Source organism: Lissotriton helveticus, chromosome 1_1 (genome assembly GCF_964261635.1).
Source record: "Lissotriton helveticus chromosome 1_1, aLisHel1.1, whole genome shotgun sequence".
NCBI lineage: Eukaryota > Metazoa > Chordata > Amphibia > Caudata > Salamandridae > Lissotriton > Lissotriton helveticus.
Window position 1 is genome coordinate 1,247,037,046 of NC_136057.1, and position 26,192 is coordinate 1,247,063,237.

Below are 26,192 nucleotides of genomic sequence, written 5' to 3' on the forward strand. Positions count from 1 at the left end.
CTACGGGTACAAGAATAACCTACAATCTCTATATATCATGGAACCATAACAATTTAGCGAACATACCAGTGTATTGATTTTGTTAATCAGCCATTATGACAGGAAGTTACAGATACAAATTTTGTCACAAATGCCTTTCTATCCTACCCATTTTTTATATTTTTCTTTACAGTTACTTTTATTGGGAAAACCTTGACGGATCTATACAATTGACACCTTTCTGGATACAGAATGTTGTTTACTTCTCAGAAATGTCCAGTTTTTCAGCATCATCCATGGGCTTCACATCTGTTTCTACCACAAACTGGAAGTAGGAGGAAAGTACATAAATTCGGAAAAATTAGATTCCTCTTAGAAAAATGCTTAAACGGTTGTAAAAAAAAAATTGTTTCCCTTACAACTCTGCATGTTCTTAAAACCTGGGAGGATGGTGATTGTAGCACACCAAACCTTTTGTTGTTGCCATTTTGAGGAACCAAACCATACACTTTTTTGTTAAACACTTTCTTCCCATTTTTCCCCCAAAAATCTCAAAACCTAGGTATGTTTGAGCTATTTTCTCAGTCCCTTCTGAGGGAATCCACAAACCCTGGGTATCTTTGGAATTCCCAGGATGTTGGAAAAACCATTCATATTTGGCACTGATACCTTATGTGCAAATAAGGCAATAGAGGCCTAAGGTAGAAGTTCCCAAAAGAGCCCAAAAAGGGCTCAGTACTGGGGTTAAAAACCTCGGCAGTTTAGGGGTTAAACTGCTTTTCTACTAAGAAATTGGAAACCCCAAGTGATCCCATGAGGTACAACACAGTTTGAAATAAATCCCAGCGAACAACGATCCAGAATGTAAATACGTGTCAGGCACACTATAAGGATGCACTTTATCTAGATATATATTGAACAAACAATTCTAACTCAAGAATGTTTAATTGTCCTTTTTTAGGTCTCAGCCTCCGCAGCGCGCATGCGCTGCAAAGGCACATTACCTTTTGCCGTCGCTTTGGCTTTTCAGCCAAGCACATGCACGCGTTCCATTGCCTTCAATGGCAACGCGTGCATGTCAGGAGATTCACTCGAGGGAGCGCGCGGCCCATCTGGTCGCAATTATCGCTCCCGCGGGTGAATCGTGCCCGCCCCCTCCTCCACCCGCCGCCTCGCGAGGCGCGCCTGTTCGTTGCTTGTAATTGTATTGCAATTATAAAGTGCTCGGTACCTGTTGACCGCCGTTTTAAGGGTTGGCCATGGATGAGATGGACAATCAAGTTAGTATTTTTGATTCGAGGTGCATACTGGAGTAGATCACAGATGGTGTAGTAACATCTTACTCCAAGACTCCATTCACAAAGCTATTTTTGCCCTTGAGGGACACTTACCCGTACGGGTGGCATTGCTAGCATGCTCAATTGACAGTTTATCATTCATAAAAGCACTCGTTGTCGTAACTGGTTGAACTAACAAGCAAACATAAGTTCGCGTAAATCTGAAAAAACGACGTGGAAACCGAAAAACTTACCAATGTGTTTGGCATCCAGAAACATTTTGCAAATATTCTCCTTTCCCCTTTCAAACTGTCATCATTTTTCGCTTGTCAGAGGTAGAAGTAGATTCGTCATCAAGAGCGGAAGAGTGAGGGAATGAATACCATAAAAACAGAGAAAAGTCCTAAACTACCCGACATTGCTGCTTTCTCTGGCCCAGTGTCCAAGGTCCAGGCACGCGCACCAGCAAAAGACACGAGGCCACACGCATCCGTGCCTGGTGGAGGCCATGACGTGCCATTGCTGCTCGGATCCAAATAAGTCCTCATCATTAGTTCTTCCTCTGGCCCAGTCCCCCACCAATGATCACCCACTAAACCTGTCAAAATCAAGGGGAGTGGTGACTGTCAATGTGCTTTCTAAATTCTTCAGGTGACCATGTAGTCACGGGCACTTGGAGACAGGGGAGGCGATGGCAACTTCCATAAACCATTATCCATTCACATGGTCATTGGCTGGCATAGTATATACGTTTGTATGTTCCACAAGTCCACTGCAAGACAGTTTGAGGCCGTTTCTGACTGTGGCATACTCCTCCCAGACTGCTCCAGCCACAGTATTTGTCTTACTGAGTCAGCAGGATGGCGGAGTGAAGCTGGTAGTCTCCTGACAGGTAAGACAAAAAACAAAGACACAAAAGAGGAAGAGCCCCGCCCCCCTTAACTACCACTAAACGTGTTTGGGTAAAATATCTATGGAGATAAGTAGAGCAAGATATAAGTTATTTTCAACAATTAGCATCTGAAGTAGCCTTGGCATATGAAGCTGAAATAGCTGTATTTCATCAGGTGTTTTGAGAAATATTAAAATAAGTGTTATCCTTGATTGCTCATTGATCTGTCACCTCCATGCATCTGATAGATCTTACCCTACGGAATGATGCCCATAAGTGACTATGAAAAACAGAAAGAACATGGATGGAGAGATGTTTCAATGAGCCTAGTTCTTTTTTGGTAAGGGATGGAAAGGGGTTGCTGTACTTATCAAATGTCTCACTCATTAACTGCTTTTTACGTTTAGCCTCATTAAAAGCACAAGCCTTAAATTACTAAAAAACAATACCTCACCTTACATTTTTGGCTCCCGGTTTTATACCTGCATTAACAGCTCAATGGTAATTTAATTCATCCTGCTTCTTAGTAAAGGCTTCAAATGTAACTGCTGCTATTCTAAGACAAGCATTGGCACAGCCAATAGGTCTCGCCTGTGGGACCTTATAAGTGTTTAGTTATCCAGCACAATATCCTTGGTGCAACAACATCAACTGTTGCATAGCTGAACACTTATAAGGTCCCAAAGATGAGACCTATTGGCTATGCCAATGCTTGTTAATCTTTGCAATATCTACATATAATGCTGCCTCAAAATGTTGCTTTCCAGTGTTGTTTCTAAATACTTCATACAGACATACACACATACGTATGCACATACTTATATAAAGTGTTTTGAGGTAAGTGCTATGTAAAACAACAAATAAATGAATCTACTTTACTTTTATTTTCCAATGCTTCCTTGATTCAGAAGGAGTATGTCAGAGATCTGGTTAGAGGGGGAAATTGATTATCATTGAAAGAAAAATATAACACAGCTGTCCAAATGGCCAGGTGATATAAAGACAATAGAATGGACTAATTTTCTCCCTTACATTCTCATATGGGTAATAAATCTCACTCATCTCTAAAAAGGGAGTACTACAATGCTGGGTGTTTAAAACTACTTGGGGTAGTAGTTCCTTCCCCCTCCAAGGAAGAGTCCTAGGGGGTTTGTCTTCACCCTACCATTATGAACAAAGGTATGCAGTGAGGCATTTGACTCTTACCCTGTATCTAACACTTGGCATCATGCAGAGACAGGCTCGGGACAGGGGAGGCTTCAGCTAATGACTCACTGATAACTCAAGGCTAGACTTTTCTTGTCCTGTCATTTTCCCTGCAAGGGCCGGTCCTAGGTGGACAGCCTTCTGGTAGGATCTCTATGCTCCACTCTGGCCAGTATTACTAAAACACTTCTCAAAATTGATTTGAGTGGTAGTTCCTTAAATGCTGTCCCTGCAAAGTAACACAGAATGTACTTTGACATTCTTACTTCATGCACAGACTCCCCTATGTAGGCACTTAGCCAATCAAGTGCCCACATGTTAAAGCTCACAAGACCCTGGCTGCAGTACCTGGCCATGGTCACCTGGTTGAGTCTGTGTGTTCTCACAGTCAAATGTGAAACATTAAACATGGTATCCTATATATGAATTTAGATGGGGTCCATGCAAACTCTCTCTTTGAAACTGACCTGGTGTCTTGGACCAGAATTAGCCTCAACACCTGTGATTAAAGCAAAAAGAACAATTGATGGACAGAATGCAGAACAATGTCATACATTCTCCCCAGTACAGAGATCTGGGCCTAAAGCCATTGTTTTCTTGCTCACCATGCCATTCCAGTTTGAACATAGCCATATGCAAATCAGTCTTGACCCTGCACCCAATAGGAACAATCCAGCCAGAACCACCAAGCCAGGTCCTCCATTGACTGGAAACAAGCATCCTAGGACCAGTTTCGGTGTTTCACTCCTCATCAGCCAGGATAGCTTGAGTCTAGTGGCATGGAGAGCACAAACCCACGTCTGGGCATACCCGACCCACTCGAGGTCACAAATGCAAAAAGAACAATTAATGGACAGAATGCAGAAAAACATTCATAGATTCACCCCAGTACAGATATTGGTTCCTAAATCCATCGTTTCTATGCTCACCATGCCATTCCAGTTTGAACCCAGCCATATGTAAATCAGTCTTGACCCTGCGCCCAATGGGAACAGTCCAGCCCGAACTGCCAAGCCAGGTACTCCCTGGGCTGGAAACAAGCATCCTAGGACCGGTTTCGGGGTGTCACCTCTCATCAGCCAGGATAGCTAGAGTCCAGTGGCATGGAGAGCATGGGACCCACGTCTAGCATACTAGGCCCACTCGGGTGAAAAAAGCAAAAAGAACAATTGATGGACAGAATCAAGCCGGATTTGCATATGGCCAGCTCTAAATTGAGGTGACATGGTGAGCAAAAGAATGATGGATTTAACCCAGATCTCTTGACTGAGGGTGAATGTTTTGATTTGTTCTACATTTCGTCCATCGATTGTGTGTCTTTTCCTTTCTCGCTCTAAATGCGCAGTGTATGCCCAGACGTGGGGATCGGGCGCACTGTGCCACTGGATTCAAGCTATCCTTGTGGATGAGGAGTGAAACCCTGAAAGCAGAACTAGGATGCTTGTTGCCGGTTCAGGGAGGACCCAGCATGGCAGTTCGGGCTGGACTGTTCCCATAAGGCACAGGATAAAGTCTGATTTGCATATGACCAGGTCTAAACTGGGGGGGGCATGGTGAGCAAACGAATGATGGATTTAACCCAGATCTCTTGACTGGGGGTGAATGTTTTGATTTGTTCTGCATTCTGTCCATCAAGTGTGTGTCTTTTGCTTTCTTGCCCTAAGTACGCAGGGTATCCCCAGACGTGGGTCCCGGGCTCACTGTGCCACTGGATTCAAGCTATCCTGGCTGATATAGGGTGAAACCCCAAAACCAGTCCTACAATACTTGTTTCTTGTCCAGGGAGGACCAGGCTTGGCAGTTAGGGACTGTTCCCATTAGGCACGGATCAAGACAGATTTGCATACGGCCAGGTCTAAACTGAGGTGGCATGGTGAGCAAAAGAATGATGGATTTAACCCCGATCCCTTGAATGGGTGTGAATGTTTTGATTGGTTCTGCATTCTGTCCATCAATTGTGTGTCCAACACCTGTGATTATACCAGACACATTCCTATATGTACGAGTCTCAATCAACTCTTTCACTCCCATATACACTAATCCATCCAACTAAGTCTATGTGCAAAGGTGTCACATAAATATCTACACCTATATTGCACCCTGTACACTGCTGGCGTTCTAAACTGCATACATACCTATAAGTACACTTAGTATTAAGCTTAAAATCTGAAATCCACCAACCTTTCTTTAGTGCCTAGTATCCTTAGCCGTTACCCCTATAGCTCAGAGTTAATTCCTATCTACATTATTATTATTAATTAAGGGAAATTTATAAAGCGCCTGGTTACGCACGAATGGCGTGTCCCGGCGCTGTGGTGAGTGGAGTCAGCAGAGTCGTGCCACCGGGTCTGCTCTGCTTACTGTGCGTAAAGGTGGGTTTTTAATTTCTTCCTGAAGCCGAGTTCAGATGGCTCCAGGCGGAGAACCAATGGCAGGGCATTCAAGCTTTTCGCAGCCAAGTATCTAAAAGATCTCCCTCCCATGCGTGCCTTTCTTATTCTGGGGACCTTTAGTAGCCCTCCACAGGAGGAACGCAGAGCGCACGCGGCATGTACCGGGTGATCAAACTCTGAAGCGGAGCTGGGGCCTTACCACCCAGAATGCGGTGGCATGTGCAAAGGGCCTTAAACTCGACCCTGCTCCTTACAGGGAGCCAATGAAGGGCCCCAAGGGCTGCCTTCGATGCTGATCTCTTGGGAAATTTCAGAATCAGGTGAGCCACTGCATTCTGCAGCACCTGGAGGCGGTTAATCACCTTACTGGTGGCTCCCAGATACAGCAAGTTGCCGTAGTCCAGGCGCGATGTGACGAAGGCGTGCACCAGCGTCCTGCGAGCTGATGTAGGAAGAAGATCTAATACCTTCCGCAGTCTTTTTAGGACGCCGAAGCAGACCCCCACCACACGGCCTATCTGAGATCCAAATGACAGGTCCGCGTCAAGCCACACTCCGAGGTTCCTGGCTTCCTGACAGGGTATTGGGACCTCCCCTAGACAAGAGGGCCACCATGCCGATGACCAGACAGATGGGCTCCCCCCCACCACGAGCACCTCGGTCTTGCTGCCATTTAACTTAAGACAGTTGGTGGACATCCAGGTAGCCAGTTCCTGCATGCAGGTCCTGAATCTGTCCACCGCAAGACCGGGCGCGCGCGAAAGGGAGATGACCAACTGCGTGTCATCGGCATAGGACACTATGTGCAGACCATGGCTCTCAGCTATAGGCGCCACCGGGGAGACATAGAGATTAAATAGGGTTGGGCTCAGGGATGAGCCCTGAGGCACGCCCTGGCCCAAGCTGATCTCCCTAGAATAACAGTCTCCCTGGCGAACCTGAAAGCCTCTCTCTGTCAGGAAGGACTGGATCCATTTAAGTGCAGCTCCTGATATCCCACCATCATTCAGACACTGTAGCAAGGTGGTATGAGCTACAGTGTCGAAAGCTGCACTTAAGTCCAGTAGGATGAGAGCCATGGTCTGGCCCTCATCCACCCCCTGATTTAAGGTCTCCACAGCCATCAGGAGTGCTGATTCAGTTGAGTGGCGGGGGCGGAAACCAAACTGGGTCTCGTGCAGGAGGGCAGCCTCTTCCACGAAATCCATTAGTTGAATGTTTACCATTTTTTTCGCCACTTTAGCCAGGTACGGCAAGAGGGAGATTGGTCGGAGGTACTCCAGTTTTTCGAAGCCGATGTTAGGCTTCTTTTGAAGAGGTAGCACCACCGCCTGTTTCCAATCTCTGGGCACGGTCTTAGTCCTGAATGACACGTCCAACAGATGTCTGATGTATGGTTCCAGCACTGGTAAGCTGTCAACTAGTCGTTTAGGCGTGGTGGGATCCCGAGGGGAGCCTGACTTAACAGACCTACAGATCTTCACGAGAGTCTCCGGGGACGGGGTGACAAAATCGGTCAGAATGTGTCTATCCCCCCGTTCCCTCGGGATTTCCACAAACTCCGACCCTGCAGTGGGATTGCTCGGGAAGGCCGAGTAAATTTCCGCTACCTTCTCGGCAAAGAAGTCCGCAATCCTATTACAGGATTCCACTGAGCAATCATCTGGGACAGTGGAGGGCATCCCGCCCGAGAGAGTTTTATAGAGCAAAAACAATTCCTTCGTGGAATTCCCAGCTTCCATAATCCTGGTGGCATAGTATGCCGCTTTGGACCTCCTAATTAGCCCATGATAGGCTCGTCTCTCAACTAGGTAGATCTCCTTAGCATCCGTGGCGAAAGCCCCTCGCCATTGCCTTTCGGCTCGCTTCAGTGCTGCTTTAGCGACTCGAAGCTCATCACTATACCACGGGGCTGTTTTTTGGGTGCGGCCACCCAATTTACGAGGGAGATTGGGGCCGTGCAGCTCATGTGCCTCGGTGATGCGTTTGCAGAGGTTGATATTTGCAGTATCCGCATCATCCCCCCAGGGCTCCCCCCTTTAGTAAGTGCCGCACGGAACTTAGCCTGGGAGAAGGTGGCCCATCTCCACCTAGGGTGGTACAGTGTTGCGGGCTCCGGTAATCTGACCCCTGGGATGCGTATGGAGAAAGGTACCAGATGATGATCCGACCAGGGGATAGGAATGGGAGTCAGAGCATCTACTTCCCCCAGTTGACAAATATAGGGTCTAGCAGGTGGCCCAGCTGGTGAGTAGGGCCACTTACTATCTGATTCAGCTGGAGGGCCCCCAGCTCCTGGCGGAAGTCCCTGGCAGCTTTATCCATGGGGTCATCCAGGTGCATGTTGAGGTCCCCCAGTACCAGGAACTTGTCCCTGCGTAACGCAGCCTCAATAATGCCTTCTACCAGGCTCTCCCCAAACCTGGCCATAGGGCCGGGGGGTCTGTAGATCAAAAGACCCTTGATCGTGTAGCTATCATTTACCTCAATGGTAAAGCTACCCGCCTCGCTGTCCAGGATTGGGGAGTGATCTAAGTGACACCGTAGATGTTGCTTGGCTACAATAGCAATGCCCCCTCCTCTTCCAGTTGGTCTATCTTGCCTAAGCATTATATATCCTTCTGGTACCGCCTCTAGAGCGTCAGAGGTGGAGCACTCAGCTAGCCAGGTCTCTGTGAGAAACACAAGATCCCACTGCTTCTCAGTGAGTAGGTCGTAAAAATCCAGTTTGTGTTTCCGCAGGGAGCGGACATTAAGCAGGCCGCAGGCCAGGTTATGGTCCCCGCAGCCCACATCCCTGTCCTGGTTGTAGGAGAAATGACAGTGCTCACAACCCGTGTTCTCATCCACTCTCATGCTGTGTGAGCATGCGCTGGAGGGGGTTCTGCGGAGAGCTATTTTAATTTTAATTTTAGGGAATCATTCAGGTCAGCTACATGACAATCAGGAGACTTGAGATCATTAGTAGCCCTAAAGCAGACTTACACTGGCACTTTCACTGACAACTGGCAAGCATCTCCATCCACCTCATACAGACGACCGTATCTTTAAGGACAACACTTGGAGATTGTTTTGCCGTACTCCAAAGGAATTCAGTCGATGCCAGATGTCGGTAGAAGCACCACATATTGAGTAGCTGCTCAGTTTGCAGTTTCTTCTCAATCTCAGTGGACACCGGCTCTAGCATGCAGGGTATGCAATCTTCAGGTTTCTAGCACCTCTGGATAATGCTCCTTTACCATATGACTGAAGTGTGGCTGGACCTTCCCATATGTTGCTTCACTCAAGAACACCTAGATACCATCCCACAGTTATAACTGTGACAATATCCTCCATCTTCCAGGCAAGTGCTTCAATCCATGCCATCTCAGCTTCTAGACTCTCAGCTAGCACAGGTACTACTCCTTGATCGGTTCTGCTTTTAGGTGCCTCCCATTGAGTCTCTTCATAATCCTAGGAGTCTGCGTGGTATCTATTCACACCAACTGACAGGGCTGAAGCATTCCGAGTAGGCTCTGCCTGCTGAAATGGGTGTCCCAGGGTTGGTGAGCTTATAGACATTTAGTTCCAGAGACTTTTGTCATTGGTCCCATGTTGGTTTCTTTCTGGTGGGGGACTCTTGAGTTTCAAATTTCTCAGACTTCTTTGTAGTTGGTTGGCTCTGTAGGATGGGAGGTCTAGCTTCGATATTATGTAATGGGGCATCTCTGGGTGTGCAGATGTAGCGCTAGATTGTTTCAGCTCCTGGTATACTTTTACTGGCATTCTTCAGGGCCCAAGACTGAGCCAGGACTGACCTCAAAGGCATATTTTGATGGGACCTTTATGTTGAAAACTTTGGAGGGATTGTTCTAGACCAGAAACAAATACTGAGTAGGAAATGTTCTACGATGAAGGACCTTGAAACTTAAAATTTCAAGTCACATAGTGCTTGTATTTCTTATTTTCCGACTTCATTTACTAGATGTTGCAGTATGGTAAACCACCAATTTGTCAGAGGAACAGCCATTGCAAGAATTATATCCTCTCATAAAATGATTAAATTGTTTGCTACATAAGTTGCTTCACCTCATCAACCAATTGGGCAACACTCCAAAGCAGCTACTTAGTCAATAATGCACCTGCCCATAGAAGTTACGGTGGTTCTGAAAATCTGTATTCATATAATAGTACTGGACTCGAGAATAAAAACTTCGTCGAAATAGGACGAATTTGGTATCAAAAGACCGAGAATGACGAGTACATCATGTACATGTATTTTCGGCGTATTCGAGTGACGATTCCACCTCGAAATCGTCATTTACATTCTGAACCCTTAGCTCCCATTTACATGTTGCCCTTTACATAGGCCTTAATCCAGTTGAATTTGATTCCACAAGGACACATACTCCTTAATCGACTTCTCCCTGACCTCAGTACAAGTTAGAACCATTGCCCCAGGCCGAACTCGTTAGGTCAGTTCCCTCCCAGTGACCGAGCAAGATAGCATCTAGGCTCAACCAGCCATAAAACCATTTGAGCACGCACACCTGCCATATCTCGCTCACATCTTTTTCTCCACTCCTTTTCTTTACTTGCTTTATGATGGGGAGGTGACCGTTTTTATTGGGGGTCCAGCGATATCTGATGAAATGTTGGGCCTTGCCGGATGATTTGTTATGGGCAGCACGACATGAAATATGTACATGTCATCATGACTCTGCTTTTCTTTTGTAACCAGTAACTATAAATGAAATACCACGAATTCAAGGAATGTTTTGCCCAAGGCTGAAAATCATGTATAAAGAGAGAAGCCTGACTTCGTGAAAGTGTGCAGTCTCCTGAGAATATACCCGTATTGTACTTCTAGGACCCTGTTACCTTGGTTGCAGCCAATAAACTAATCTTTGACTTCACCTCGAAGACTCTGAGTTTCTGTAGGTCTGACTCAGGAGAACCCGAGGTCTTTGGGTGTTGATTCCCTGACACCGCTGGGTTACCGGTTCTGTGCCGGTTCTTAAAAACCCAGTACCTCAGTTGGTGCCCAGCGTTTGGGGCGATTCCAGTGGTACCAGTCAGCCTGAAGATCGTGAGGAGCTTCGTGTGGAAATTCCGGAGGAGGGCCCACCACCTCATCGACCCCTGCATGTCGACGTGGTCCGAAGGTCTTTGCTGCGAGGTTCCCCGCTTCCCGATGGCTACAAGGACTGCTGCCCTGGCTATCGCCCTGATGTTGGACCCTTGAAGTTTTCGGTAGAGCGAAACACTGAAACGAGTCTTCCGGTGACGCCATCGATATTTTCAGTTAAGTATAAGTGGAGCGTCTCCCAGTCCTTAGTTGGACTTACTTTGTGGTATCTTTGGGATACAAAAGGTTTTTTTATTGGTACTTGCAAGCACCATAACCGAAGGACTCGTGTATTCACGAGAAATATCGTAATCGATAAATCCTTTGAAGTTTTGGAACTAGACTAGAGAGCGAGGATGCCTAGTCTTAGACTTGGGAATTTGTTTTGTCTTGGTAGTAATAATAGGGACTCCCGATTGGAGGACTCATGTCCGGTTCCTCCAGTTGGAACTCCGACTTACGAGCTATAAGTTAAACATGGGGTAGGCCCCATAGTTTACAACGAAGTATGGATTAAATACACTAGGAAAGATGGTGTTTTAAAATGGCCCCAATATGGTAGCTTTGATTCTGAAATCTTAGACAACCTTGAAGTTAAACTCTTCAAAAAGAAAGCCCGGCCGGCGATGTTTGACTCTTTCCGCTTATGGCGCAAAGAAGCCAAACAAAAAGAAATTAAATTAGCTAAGAAAAATAAGAGAGAAGGAGGACTTTCGGTAATGCAAGCTGCCGTGCAGTTTAAAGATAATGAAGAAGAGCAGATAAATGAGCAGTTGCACAGGCAACGTAAAATGGCAATAGATAAGTGTTATCCAGTTTTGCCGTCTCTTCAGCAAGAGGCAGCAAAAGAGCGTGGAAAAGACCCATTAATGTCGCAATTATTAACTTCACCACCCCCCTATGCGCAGAATGCCACAGCACCCCCGCAACCTTTAGTTGCGCAAGCTGCGCCTCCTGCTCTTCCACAGCACCCACCAGCTGTTCTTCAGCTGGCTCCTACTTCTTCGGTGCAGCCTCCTCCAGGCCCACCGACCACTTCTGTTTCACCTGTGTTTTCTACGATTTTGCCTACTATACTTTTTACGTCTCCTAATGCTCCCTCTACGATTCTGCCTAGTACCACATCTATTTTCCCTGATACCTTTTCTGCCATCTCTACCCCCGCCTTATCTCACCCCGTTTTTCCATCTGTTTGTCCTTCAGTTTCACCTTCCATTCGGCAGAAAATGGCCAGCACTGTTACTAATCTTCTTTTACCTCTTTTCGGGTCGCCTGCTACGACCCCTAACATAGGAAGAAGACAGTTGCGAAGTCAACTGCCTGATTATCAAGAGAGAGATTCCCTGAATAGTTTAGCTCGGAAATGGGTCATGGACACTGCAAAATATGATGTACAGTCTGTCATGGAAGTCTTCCATCAATGGGAAGCAGCGACACAGAGATATGTTTTCGAACAGATGTGTGTCTTTCTTGGCGAGGATTTAGAAGACAATGATCAAGAATGCATCCCACAAGAGATGTGTCGTGTACGATTTAAGTTTGGAGAGGGTATGATTGTAGGTCCCGATGTGGAAAAGGCAGTTGAAATGTTATTATCATATCGAAGTAAGGGAAACAGTTCTGGGTCACCATCGGAATCTAGTGCATCTAGTAGGAAAAAGGCACGACAATACCCTATGAGAGAAGTTCCCCCACAGTGGAGAGAGGGTGACGCGACCGCTGTCCCACCTGTCCTGCCACACTTTCACCGTGTATGGGTACATGTCCCATGGAAGCGAGCTGAAGTTTTAGCACTCAAACAAACATTACCAGATCCGCGTAAAAATCCTGCAGGGTACTATAAAGAATTGTCGCAAACTGCTGGGTCATGTATAATGAATTTGGCCGATATCGATATGTTATTTGGGAACGTTGTTCCACAGCCTTTATGGGGTAAAATTCGTCATGTAGATCATGACCAGGAATTAGGTGACACGTGGGCTAATATTACTGCTGCAGATGCACGACAAGTTGGTGGTGCCAAGCCTGAGCCTCTGATAGCAGAACTACCTGGTAGAATAGTAGATTACATGAAAACGATAATGCCTGCAATACGCGTAAATTGGGATAAGTTATCTGCATGCAAGCAAAAGAAAGAAGAGACTGTTTCAGATTTCTTCACCAGATTTGAAGAAACATTCATTGACCACAGCGGTCAAGATATGACCACAGAAGGTGGTCAGAGATTGTTTGTCGATAAATTTGTGCACAATCTGCTTCCAGAATTGTGTAGGAAATTAAAAGATTCAGAAAGTTCTTGGGCAGTCTCATCTTCAGCCCAGATATTAGCTACCGCACAGTACTACGAGAATAGAGACAAAGACGAGAAAGATAAAGTAGAAAAGAAAACTAGAGAACTCAAAACGAAGGTTTTGCTACAGCAAGCCTATCCGCCACGTGGTGGTGGTAATCAAAATAATAATGGTCAGAATCACTACCAGAATACTTTTCAGCAGCCTCAACAATATCAGAGAAACTTGCAAAGATTCGATTACACTCAACCCCGCGTAGGTCCTAACCAGTGTTTATATTGCAAACAGGAGGGTCATTACAAGTATAACTGTCCTGCCCTACCACAACGTGCAAATGGAATTTCTGGTGTAAGAGGTCGTGGCAGTCAGCAAGCGCCTAGAGGTAGAGGGCATGGAAACGCCCCTCAGGACGCGCGTCCCCTTCCACCTCAAAACTCTATGAACAGGTTTGATCAGCAAAATAACGTATCTGACAGGACAGCTCAATACTACGTTGATGAGTATTACACAGAAACTGAGCAGTGGGAAAATGAGGATTGCTAGGACAGCCATAGACGAAGAGAGGGAGTCGTTTCAGTTCCAGTAGATCAGAGTGGACCTTACGTTGAGGTGATTACATCAGGTGTGTCAGAACCTTTTCTGTTGGATACTGGTGCTACAAAGAGTTCTATTATGCACTCCAAACTCCCTGGCGCACCTTTGTCTGGCGAAATGAACGTTTCTGTAGGTTTTTCTGGCGCCCCAGTTAGAAATCCGATTTCTGACCCTTTATCTCTTTCTGTTGGTCCTTGTGAATTCGAAGCACCCCTTATTTTGACAACAGGTTGTGGTGAAAATTTGCTAGGATTAGATTTGCTAAAAAGATTGTATGCGACTTTGTACTGTTCTCCTTCAGGAGTACAACTTACTTTAGGTAAGAAAGTGGTTTCTCCCATGTATTTGTCGAGAAATGCACTTCCAGCAGAATTGTCGATTCTCCCAGATATTCTTTGGGCTACTGGTCCAAATGATGTAGGTCTTTTAGAAATTCCACCATATGTTGTAACATTGAAGTCGAATGTCAGAATGCCACGAATTCCCCAATACAGAATATCTAATGAGGGTGAAAGAGCTTTGCTAGCGATCGTTTACGAATTAATTGAAAAGGATGTGATTGAAGAAACACGAGGCAATGTTTGCAACAGTCCTGTTCTGCCTGTTTTAAAACGAACGGACCCTTCTCAGCCACCTGTGTACAGATTCGTGATTGACCTTAGAGAGGTGAATAAAATTGTTGTGCCACAATTCCCAGTTGTCCCCGACATTACCACATTATTGACTATGATTCCAGCCTCTGCCTCCTGGTTTTCGGTGATTGACCTGAAGAATGCTTTCTTCAGTATCCCGATTGCTGAGGAAAGCAGTGATATTTTTTCCTTCAGTTTAGGAGGTCGCAGCTTCCGCTTTAAACGCGCTCCTCAAGGCTACTGTGAAAGCCCCTCAATATACAGTCAAGCTCTGAAAAGTCAGCTTGACACAATGGTTTTGCCCAAAGGTGCCACTCTCGTACAGTACGTGGACGATTTGCTCATCGCTGCGGATACTGTGAAAATTTGTAAAATGGCCACGTTGTCATTATTGCGTCATCTATGTGATTTGCATCACAAGGTGTCACTTTCCAAGCTTCAATATTGCCGACAAGAAGTGACCTACTTAGGTCATCTCTTATCGAAGGAGGGAAGGAAACTGACCCCAGAAAGAATTCAGGCAATAGCAAAATTGAGTGTGCCAAGAACACAGAGAGAAGTACGTGCTTTCTTGGGCATTACATCGTACTGTAGACAGTGGATTCCAAATTTTTCGTTATTAGCCAAACCCTTGGTGGCATTAACGTGTAAAAATACACCCAATCCTATTCCTTGGTCGGAAGAATGTCAGAAAAGGTTTCTCGAATTACGCACAGCATTATGTTCGGCCCCTGTGTTAGGTAACCCCAACTACAGTAAGCCTTTCACATTATATGTCCACGAGAAGGAGGGCTGTGCATTGTCTGTGCTGACTCAGTTATTCGGAGATAGACAGCGGCCATGCGCCTATTTTTCGTCAACTCTGGATCCGGTAGCACGAGCATTGCCAAGTTGTTTAAGGGCCACAGCAGCAGCAGCTGTTTCCATTCGACAGTCTGCTGGTCTAGTAATGAATAATACACTAATCGTGATGGTCCCGCATGCAGTAGACACATTGTTAAATAGGACCAAGACACAGCACTTAACTAGTGCTCGACTGTCCAGTTACGAATTGACGCTGCTAGCGAGCCATGTGCACATAAAAAGGTGCAGTACTTTGAACCTAGCCACATTGTTACCAATTGCAGAGGAACCAGATGCTTTAGAACAGCACGATTGTTTTCTTAGAACAGAGGAAGAGACGAAAGGGAGAGTTGATTTGTTCGACACTCCTCTTGCTGAATGTGATGGTACATTATGGGTGGATGGTTCATGCTTTAAGCTCCCAAATGGTAACGTGACTACAGCATATGCTGTCACAACTTTGCACACAGTCGTTGAAACTGCGCGAATACCACATGGTTCAGCTCAAGCCGCAGAACTCGTAGCACTTACGAGAGCATGTGTGTTGTCTGAAGGAATGAGAGTGACGGTCTACACTGACAGTCAGTATGCTTTTGGTGTGGCTCATAGTTTTGGACGATTGTGGAGAGAACGTGGGTTCCTGACTTCACATGGAGCTAAGATTCAGCATGGTCAGTTGGTGAATGAGCTTCTTGAATCACTGACGTTGCCCCTTCAAATAGCGATCGTGAAATGTAGTGCTCACAAGAAAGTGACTGATGATGTTGGTCGTGGAAATGCATTTGCTGATAAAACCGCTAAGGAAACTGCAAAGAATGTGATGAGCCGAATGTATGTTGCGAGCCCAGAAAGATGGACTGGTGATGTTGGAATATGTGAAGACACGATAGAAAGTGTGAAGTCCATCCAAGCTGAGGCCACGGAGAAAGAGTTAAGCATGTGGAGAGACCGTACAGGGAGAATGGATGCAAATGGTTGTTGGATTGAATTGACAGAGCAACAGAGATGGTTGTTACCCGATGCATATGTGCCTGCAGTGGTTACAATGGCTCATGGAATGGCCCATATCAGCGCGAAAGGGATTTGCGAGTTGTTGGCCCCGGTGTGGAAGAATTCAGGGATTCCCAAGTATGCAGAGAATGTTGTCAAGAATTGCATGGTATGTCTGAAGCACAATCCTGGTAGGGGAACCCCAACTCCAGCTGGTCATTTTGCACCTCCTACGTATCCGTTCGAGGTTTTGCAGCTAGATTTCATACACATGGAGAGGTGCAACAACTTAAAATACGTGCTCGTGGTTGTTTGTGCCTTCTCAAAATGGGTAGAAGCCTATCCCCTAAAAGACAATACTGCCTTGTCCACAGCGAAAGCCCTTGTAAAAGAGTTCTTCCCCAGGTTTGGAATGCCTAGAATGGTCTGGTCTGACAACGGAAGTGAATTTGTGGGTCGTGTGATGAAAAGAGTGTGTGAAGGGCTAGGCATTAGGCAGAAGTTCCACGCTGCAAATCACCCCCAATCAGCTGGATTAGTGGAATGTTACAATGGCACGCTTAAACTTAAATTGGCCAAAATCCAAGCGAGCACAGGTCTTAAATGGCCTGACGCTCTACCCTTAGCACTCCTATCCACCAGAATGACTGTGCATTCGCGAGTGAAACTCAGCCCCTATGAAATAATCTTTGGTCGGCCAGCCAACATATGGGGAGTGCCTAGGCCCACGAAGTTTAGCGAGCTGCAACACCCTATTTTGCTTGACTATTTGTATGAATTGACGGCCAAATTGCGTGTTTTATATCAACAGGTCCACAACACCTTGCCTCCGGTCTCTGAGACACCGGGTCACTCCATTGACCCCGGTTCCTGGGTGCTTGTCCGCAACTTTCAAAGAACAAGAAACGACCAGCCCAGATGGACCGGGCCTCACCTCGTCCTCCTGTCTACAAGGTCGGCTGTTAGGGTGGAGGGGAAGGCCAATTGGGTCCACGGGATCCATTGTAAGAAGATACCCTTCCTTCTGCCACACGACCAATGGGTCCAGAAAGGAGGCACCGACTCAGAGCGCACCACTGATGAACGTGTAAAAGAAACCAACCCTGACTGTGAAAGCGAGAACATTTTTCGAGAAACTGTGCCACCACCAGAACAATCGAACTCTGTGGAACCTGAACTACTATTTCTGGACCAGACAGTACCCGGGAAAAGACGCTACACCTTACGACCAAGAAAAACAGACTAAAGTAAAAGTGATTTCTTTTATGATCCGAGAGAAAAACCTGTGGACTAATAAAAAAATGTGTTTTTTCCCCAAATCCTATTTTTGAAAGTGCAGATCTCCCATCTAGGTAACTTGCTTATTTTTGTTTTTTCGAACCGCCATCCGGGTTCCGCTGCTAGGGTCGCGGTTGATTAAAGACTTTTGGGTGCAGCTGACGACGTTAGGTCGCTGGTTCTGGTTGGTCCAAGGGAGTTGCCCTAGACTGACGGAAGCATCCTTTAGCAGAGGCAACCTACCACCGCGGGCAGCACCTTAGAGAGGATGGAGTTTCCTGATGTGGAGAGGCCTGCCAAACAAATGAACTTTAAGCAGAGACTTTTTAACACGAGGACGAAGAAAAGTTTTATAATAGTGTGTATTTTTATGCTATTCAGCGTAATGGTCTTTTTGATAAGCTATGTTTTATTCTCTTTTCATGTGACATTTGTGCCCACTACATCACCCATACCTCCTCCTACTGTTTCCTCTCATTCTTTCCACCCTCTGCCTGACCACGAATCAAATAGGAGATTAGAGTTCCTTAATAACTCCTTCGTTCAGTTATTACACCAACACCAACTTGTAATGAACACAACTAACTGTTGGGTGTGTGGTCTCATGCCTCACACAACGGACAAAGGTATCCCCTATTTGGTCCTGCCATTTAGTCACAATGGATCAGTATGGGCATATAGGACAATGTTCATATATGCACGAGAAATCCAACCCCTACGTTCTGTAAAAGACAACCTCAAGACTAGCGCCCTAGTCAAAGGTATAGTTGACATGATCAAGGAAGTAACTTCTTACGAAGATACCCCGGATGATGAGATACTTGCATATGTAGGTTGGAACGTGACCGGATATGGCACTACATTAAGTGAGAAACAGCAAGCCAAGAGATCGTCCCCTATCTGGATCGTACCCCATCAAGGTCACCTGTGTCTGCAAGGTATTGGCAAGAATCCCAGAGCTCAGCTAGGGAAGAGTGTCTGTACAGAAACGTATGTTTTTGGATCTCAGACTTCCCCTGCGTTTTTAGCCGCTAAGGGTACTTATTTCATCTGCCATGATAGAGCCTATACATGGTTGCCCCCTGACTTCTCGGGCTCATGTTTTGTTTCATTCCTGTTACCTCCCACCTACACAGCAGCGGCGGATTACCATCGGACAAGGGTAGTTAGAGGTGTTTTGAGTAAAGAAGACACTGCAGGTCAAGAATTCGGTGACTTTGCAATGGGTTTCCTGCCGTTCTGGGGAGCCATGGCTAACAGCAGGAACATAAGGCAATTGACAAGGGTAGTTGAATCCACCGTGACTGAAATTGCTGGTGCCCTTAGTAACCTGACTGCTGAGCTCCAGTCGGATCGACTTATGACCCTTCAGAACCGGGTCGCTTTGGATGTAATACTTGCGGACCGAGGTGGAGTATGCAAATTGATCCAGTCCAGTTGTTGCATTTTCATCCCAGATAATGCTCCAACAGTGTACAGGGCCATCTCCAAACTACATAAGATTTCCGAATCTATTCATGTGGATAAAGGAGATTGGTCGTTAATGGGATGGTTCTGGGAACTGATATCTGCCTGGGGATGGAAAATTCTGATGGTCATTGGGATGGTCTTAGCCATTCTTTTTCTGTTCTGTCTATGCATACAGTGTGCTCCTGCAATATGTGGCCTCTGTGCTACATCATGTGTAAGGAAGCCTGTGTCAAGAAATGAACTAAGCACTAGAATGATGTTACAGCAACATCTCAATGACTTTAGGAATATAGATCTGGACTCAGACTAACATGAGGATAGATTAATTGCCTATGTAAGGGCAAAAGGAGGGTCTGTGGTTCTGAAAATCTGGATTCATATAATAGTACTGGACTCGAGAATAAAAACTTCGTCGAAATAGGACGAATTTGGTATCAAAAGACCGAGAATGACGAGTACATCATGTACATGTATTTTTGGCGTATTCGAGTGACGATTCCACCTCGAAATCGTCATTTACATTCTGAACCCTTAGCTCCCATTTACATGTTGCCCTTTACATAGGCCTTAATCCAGTTGAATTTGATTCCACAAGGACACATACTCCTTAATCAACTTCTCCCTGACCTCAGTACAAGTTAGAACCATTGCCCCAGGCCGAACTCGTTAGGTCAGTTCCCTCCCAGTGACCGAGCAAGATAGCATCTAGGCTCAACCAGCCATAAAACCATTTGAGCACGCACACCTGCCATATCTCGCTCACATCTTTTTCTCCACTCCTTTTCTTTACTTGCTTTATGATGGGGAGGTGACCGTTTTTATTGGGGGTCCAGCGATATCTGATGAAATGTTGGGCCTTGCCGGATGATTTGTTATGGGCAGCACGACATGAAATATGTACATGTCATCATGACTCTGCTTTTCTTTTGTAACCAGTAACTATAAATGAAATACCACGAATTCAAGGAATGTTTTGCCCAAGGCTGAAAATCATGTATAAAGAGAGAAGCCTGACTTCGTGAAAGTGTGCAGTCTCCTGAGAATATACCCGTATTGTACTTCTAGGACCCTGTTACCTTGGTTGCAGCCAATAAACTAATCTTTGACTTCACCTCGAAGACTCTGAGTTTCTGTAGGTCTGACTCAGGAGAACCCGAGGTCTTTGGGTGTTGATTCCCTGACACCGCTGGGTTACCGGTTCTGTGCCGGTTCTTAAAAACCCAGTACCTCATAATGCACCTGCCCATAGAAGTTACTCATCAGGCCCAGCACGTGCACAAAACTTGGAGAGCTTCCTGCCAACATCTGTCCTTATTACATAATGTCATCACTAGTAGTGCTAATTTAATGCTTGTGTCTGCCACATTTTAGGGCAAACTGTTGCCTTAAATAGTTGGATAGCTGAAGGAGTGGTATTTTACAACCTTATACAGTGGTAAATGTTTCATCAGTGGAAAATTAAAGGCATGGCTGCTTTGTCTAGAAATCTAGGAGCATATGTTGGTGACTCTAATGCACAGGCTTGAAGGTCATTTCTAAATTCGGTGGGTGTGGACTCCATCAGGGAGTCGAAGTAATTTACTCGGTCATCCTGAAAGAATAACCCTCCGCCTACTAAAGTATAAATCGGACCCTAAGAGACATAAATTCAGACAGCATCATATCGAAGGCTCCTCCATCTCCTGTGGCGCAAAAAGGGGTGGGGAGGGGGGCATCCTACAGAGGGTCCCATCTGCCAAAGTCTTTTGAATGCCAGTGAGATATTGGAGCCTTTCCCCACATTCTACAGGGGAACCCCATCATTTCGGGGTATGGCACTCGATTCAGTGGGTGTAGAAGTAAATCATGAATCAACTTGTTTATGGATTAAACGTAGAGGGCATTGATACATAATTAAGTCGGGTCCCTGAAACAGCTGTAAAGTCAGAGAAATTACCCTGTTCTGTTAGAACAGGAAGGACACCAATGCTCGGGAAAGCTTACGAGTGACGAACCCAACCTGGGCATTCAAGTAAAGGCCACTAGGAAACTAGAACATCACATTTCAATTACTTTCAATAAACTATGGCACGAGGAGCACATATCAGAAGACAATAATCTGAATATCTAAATGTCCATACTCATCCCACTGTTTCATATGCACCATTTTTCAGCAGTTAATTGTAAGACCCTGCTTGAAGGGCAGTTCTTTGGGATCATGCAATTAAACTTTCCGGTGTCCATCCAGCTGCCACGGGTAGTCTGAGTGCCTCATCTTCTCCTTTAAAAGAAAGAGCATGGCAGCGAGCTGTCAGTTGTGTTTTAAAAACACACCTTATGAGTGAACACCTTACAGACAAACCCCTTAAACATAATTTGGCTTGCTCGCTCGGTTCCCTTGCTCACTGGTCTAGAGACTGCAGGTCAGAAAAATCCCTGCTACAAATACAATAAACAGGCCTGTGATGTTCCTAACTCATCATGCTAATAGACGGATCTACATTTCATTCCATAGAAGAGGCCTTAGGCTATATGTAAATATATCCTTCCGGGGGAAATTGAGGCGTGGGCAGGGTTAAACTGGCATCTATGGCAATCAGGGTTTGATCCATTTTTGGATGCGTGTGGGCTAGTTTTCTGGTCTACTGGGCTGGGTTTTACAGTTCATATCCGTGATATTAAAACCAACATTGCCTACAGCAAGCTCAAATACATGCAGTCTTCCATCCCTTCCAAAACACTTACACAGTGTGTTTCCAGAAGTGCAAAACTACCTCAATTTGCAAACATGGACCAGTTTTTTAGCTATGTAAATCCCTACTGGAGGCCACTTTTAGTTTGGTGCTCACGTCTGTTTTCTGGGTGTGCTGGAGAAAAAAAGCGGCATTTGCTCAGAGTACAGTCTATCACCAGCCTTGTGAATCAAGCAGTTTGCCAGATATTTTCTCAACTAGGACCTAGACCACATGTTTTGTTGCACGCAGATATAACTTCCTTTATTGTCTAGTATGGTTTTGGCAGTCCAGCGTCCTACGACCTCACCCCCATCCCCAATTCCTATAAAACCACTACTATGCCTCATCCTGTATTTAACCTAAGATGATGCACTGCTGGGCTGGTAAACATGCATTATGGGCTGCCCTCTTTTGGGATAGTATTATTGCACATTTTGAAACCAATGCCCTATTGTAAGACTGATGTGGTGAGTGCTTGTTCCTGCCTCCAGCGGTCAGTGGCACCTAAGAGCTTCCACCCAGGAGGGGGTACCTTGGCTTCCTTTCTTCACTTGAACAATGGATGTACAGTCTCTCTACCTGGCTTAGGCCTGGTGGAAATGTGGTTCTAGTGAAGTGGAGCAGCTCACCTGCACGGGTTCCACCTTTTGTTAATTAGCTTGGCAGACTTGTATGCAGTCTAAAAACTGGATGATGTAGTCTGCATAAAGTAATGGTTCTTACACCACCTGCACGCCTGACACAAAGTGATGTTAGGGTACACTGTATAAGTAATTTTCTCAGTCTACGCACTTTCTTCTAATTTGATTTATTTCCTATTTTATAATAAAAATACCTCAAAACTGTGTAATTACCAATCTAAATGATCCATTCTCTTTGCATTGAAGTAATAATGCCAGAATACAGTTACACAGTTTCCTCTTTTTTAACTTGCTATGGTAAGTTGGATTGAACAAAGATGTTTTATTTATCTTAGTATTAAGTGGTGGAAAGTTAGCAAAATATAGGTATGTATTCAAAGACATCCAGGCATATCTAATTTGGTTCTTCATTCAGTCTCTCTTAATTTCCAAAATCCACATTTCCGCTGTCAGAAATTCCAAAATGAGTGCCAGAAAATCACATTCCCGATTCTAGTCTGGTGTGTCATTTCACACCACAACTATAGGCGTGTCTATGATGTTTAATTGTGTTTCCTCGTCCAACTGCATGCCTTCAGGAAGCTTGATGAAACATCAAGAGAGATTAACGTCTCCATAAGGTTACATGACATTTCGTTACATCATTAAAAGAGGAAACTTGATGAAACATGAAGAGACCTTATGGAGATGTTAATAGACTACTCCCAGAGAGACACAATGAACAAATGAACTTACCTACCCAAGCAGCACTTCATTTTTGCTGGTCTTAGGACTCAGCACCCTTTACCGATGCTAACCATTGGCTTATACGCAATTGGCATATTTAATTTACTTTCAAGTCCTTAGTAAAGTGGCCTTACATGTGCCCAGGACCTGTAAATTAAATGCTACTAGTGGGCCTGCTTCACTGATTGTGCGCCTCCCACTTAAGTAGCACTTCAAACATGTCAGATGCCTGCCATTGCAGACTCTGTGTGTGCAGTTTTGAACTTTCGGCCTGGCAAAGTAAACCTTTTAACAAACACAAAAAGATGATGAACAGAGTGATGAAACTTTTCAACCACTCATCCCCCAGTCAAAAGATCTTGGTTAAATCCATTGTTCTTTTACTCGCTATGCCACCCCAGTTTGGACCCAGCCATATGCAAATCAGCCTTGTTCATCTGAACAATCCAGCCCGGACTGCCAGGGCAGGTCCCCCCGGCGGTGTAGCGAGCACAGGACATATTAAATTGCGAGTCCAGAGACACCAAACTCCAATTTTCTATCTGCTCTCAATTGGGGGTCACACTTGGAAAGACTTACAAGGATGCTTCAATGCTAACCTATGTGAGAGATAGGCCTTGCTATAGAGAAAAATAAAATTAGCAGTTTTTCACTCCCAGGACATGTAAAACTCAAAAGCACATGTCATACCTTTACCTTTTAAATACACTGCACCCTGCCCATGGGGCTACCTAAGGTCTACCTTAGGAGTTGACTTATATGTAATAGAAAAGAAGGTTTGGGCCTGGCAAGTAGGTGAACTTGCCAGGTCAAAATGGCAGTTTAAAACTGCACAGACAAGCTCTGCAGTTGCAGGCCTGAGACAGGTTGTTTGAAGGGCTACTCATGTGGGTGGCACAATCAGTGTTCAAGACCCACTGGTAGCATTTGATTTACAGTCCCTGTGTACATGTAGTAGTGCACAGTACTAGGGACGTATTAATAAATCATCATATAAGCCAATAGTGGAGAAAACAAATTCCATTACATTTTAGAAACAGAGCACATGCACTTTAGCACTGGTCGGTCTTAAAACTAGCAAAAATGATGTTCAGCACACAGTCAAAACAGGAGGTCAGAAGCCAAAAAGACAGAGTAAATCATGCCAAAAGATACCAGATCCAACAATGTAGTTGGTAGTTGGGCTTTAGGGATTCCTCCTAGACAGACACACACAATGGGGAGCTTAGGTGTGACTGGACCGGCCATCACTGGCAGGATGGGTGGGAGGAGCTAGGCCCAGCATCACTTATGCTTGAATAGGCTGTGTCCTGCCACACAAAGGGCAGCATACCCACTGTAGTTAGTCTGGAGCCATGGCCAGGAAGGCAGGGCATCTGCGTACATCTGTGCACATCAAAGGCATGCCTCTTTAAGCGTCTCCCCACTTCAAAGACACAACTGTGAATAAATACTGGACCTCGGACACCAACTCTTCATTACACTTCTGGACCTGTGGATACTCTGCCAGGAAGAAGGACTGCTGTGCCGCTACAAGAAACGCCACTCTGCATTACTGCTGCTCTAAAGGAACTGCTGTCTTGCTGTGCTGACCTGCTGCCTTCTTGCCTGGGGAAGGAAAACTGGACCTGTAGCTTCCTCTTGAACCCAGGACCCTAGAGTTACTTGAAGGGCTAGTCTGCTGGCCTCCTGCTCTGAGCCTCTGGGACATAAAAGGCTCCCCAACACCCTGAGCCAGCCCATGGTCCCAGCTGCAGCAAGTTCATGACTCCCAGGGGTGTCTCTCAGGTACTGGACCCTTGATATGGTTCATGGTGGCTAAACTGGTCCTGTCTAGACCACGACGGTCATTCACATCCTTGGCATTGTCGGAGCTGCATTGGCTTCCAATGCTCCAGAGGATTCAATTCAAGTCACTGTGCATTGTCTTTAAGGCACTGCACGGGATGGGACCAATACCGCTGCAGTCTAAGTTTAACTGGTATAATCCCACACGGAGCCTTCGGTCTTCCTCGACTAATCTGGTGAATGTACCCAAGATTAAGAAAGTTAAATCTGGCGGAAGAGCTTTAGCTATGCGGCAGCATGCCTCTAGAATAGTCTACCAGTTGAGTTAAGACAGATGCAGGATCTGAAGAAGTTCAGGGGTAAAGTTAAGACATGGCTTTTCCCTAGAATACAGGCCGAGACTAGTAACCAGTGAGCCCGGAAATGTGGTGATGGAGTATTTGTACCACAGCGCCAGGATGCCCGTTGGGTTACAGTGCGCTTTATAAATCCGAAATACAATACAATACAATGGGCACTGAAATCAAACTTTGGGCTCTATACAACTGCAACCTGCATCTCTTCGCACTGCTACATTGACCGCTCGCGGTGCTGTGCCAATGCAAAGCTCCAGCCTGCTTCTCCATGAGGCCTGACCTGCTATTCATGCCTTGCCAATAGCCTCCTGTGATGTTCTTCTTGTCGATCGAAGCCCTCTCCAATGCAAATGGGACTTCTGGCACAAAACTTCAGAAGGTAAACCTTCAGCAGGACGTACCTGGGACTGTATCCCACATGTGCTTGATTTGCAGTTGGCCTGAACTTTTGACTTTGACCCAGTCTGGCACAACCAGATAGCTGTGGCTGATGCGTTGTGCTTTTAGGCCCTATTTTGCACTTTGTTTCTAAAAAAAATCATAATTTCTGTTCTACTGATTTGATTTTTGTCATTTTGGTCTTGTTTAAATTATTAAATTCTGCTCAATTTTTCTAACTTGATGTGGGATCTTTATGCATGGTGTTTTCACTGTTTTATTGTTTGAAGTGTTGCACAATTACTTTGCACATTGTCTATATGTAAAGTCAGACTGTTCTGTGCCACGCTACTAGGGGGTTGAGCACAGGTTAACCTAGGGTTTGCTTGTGTCTTACCCTGACAAGAATTGTGGTTGCTGCTTGACCAGGGCTCACACCCCAGTCAACCAGTAGCCCAATTTCTCACACCTACCATCTGTAGAGTCCCCGAGGATTTTATTGTCATCCTCTATTTTGCTCCATCTTCCATATGAACCAGAAGTGACATCACTGGATTTCCCCTCATCCTTTTGCAGAGGAAGTAACATCACTGGTTACTCATCAAAGCTGTCTTTAAAAGAAGAAGCTAAAGAAAAT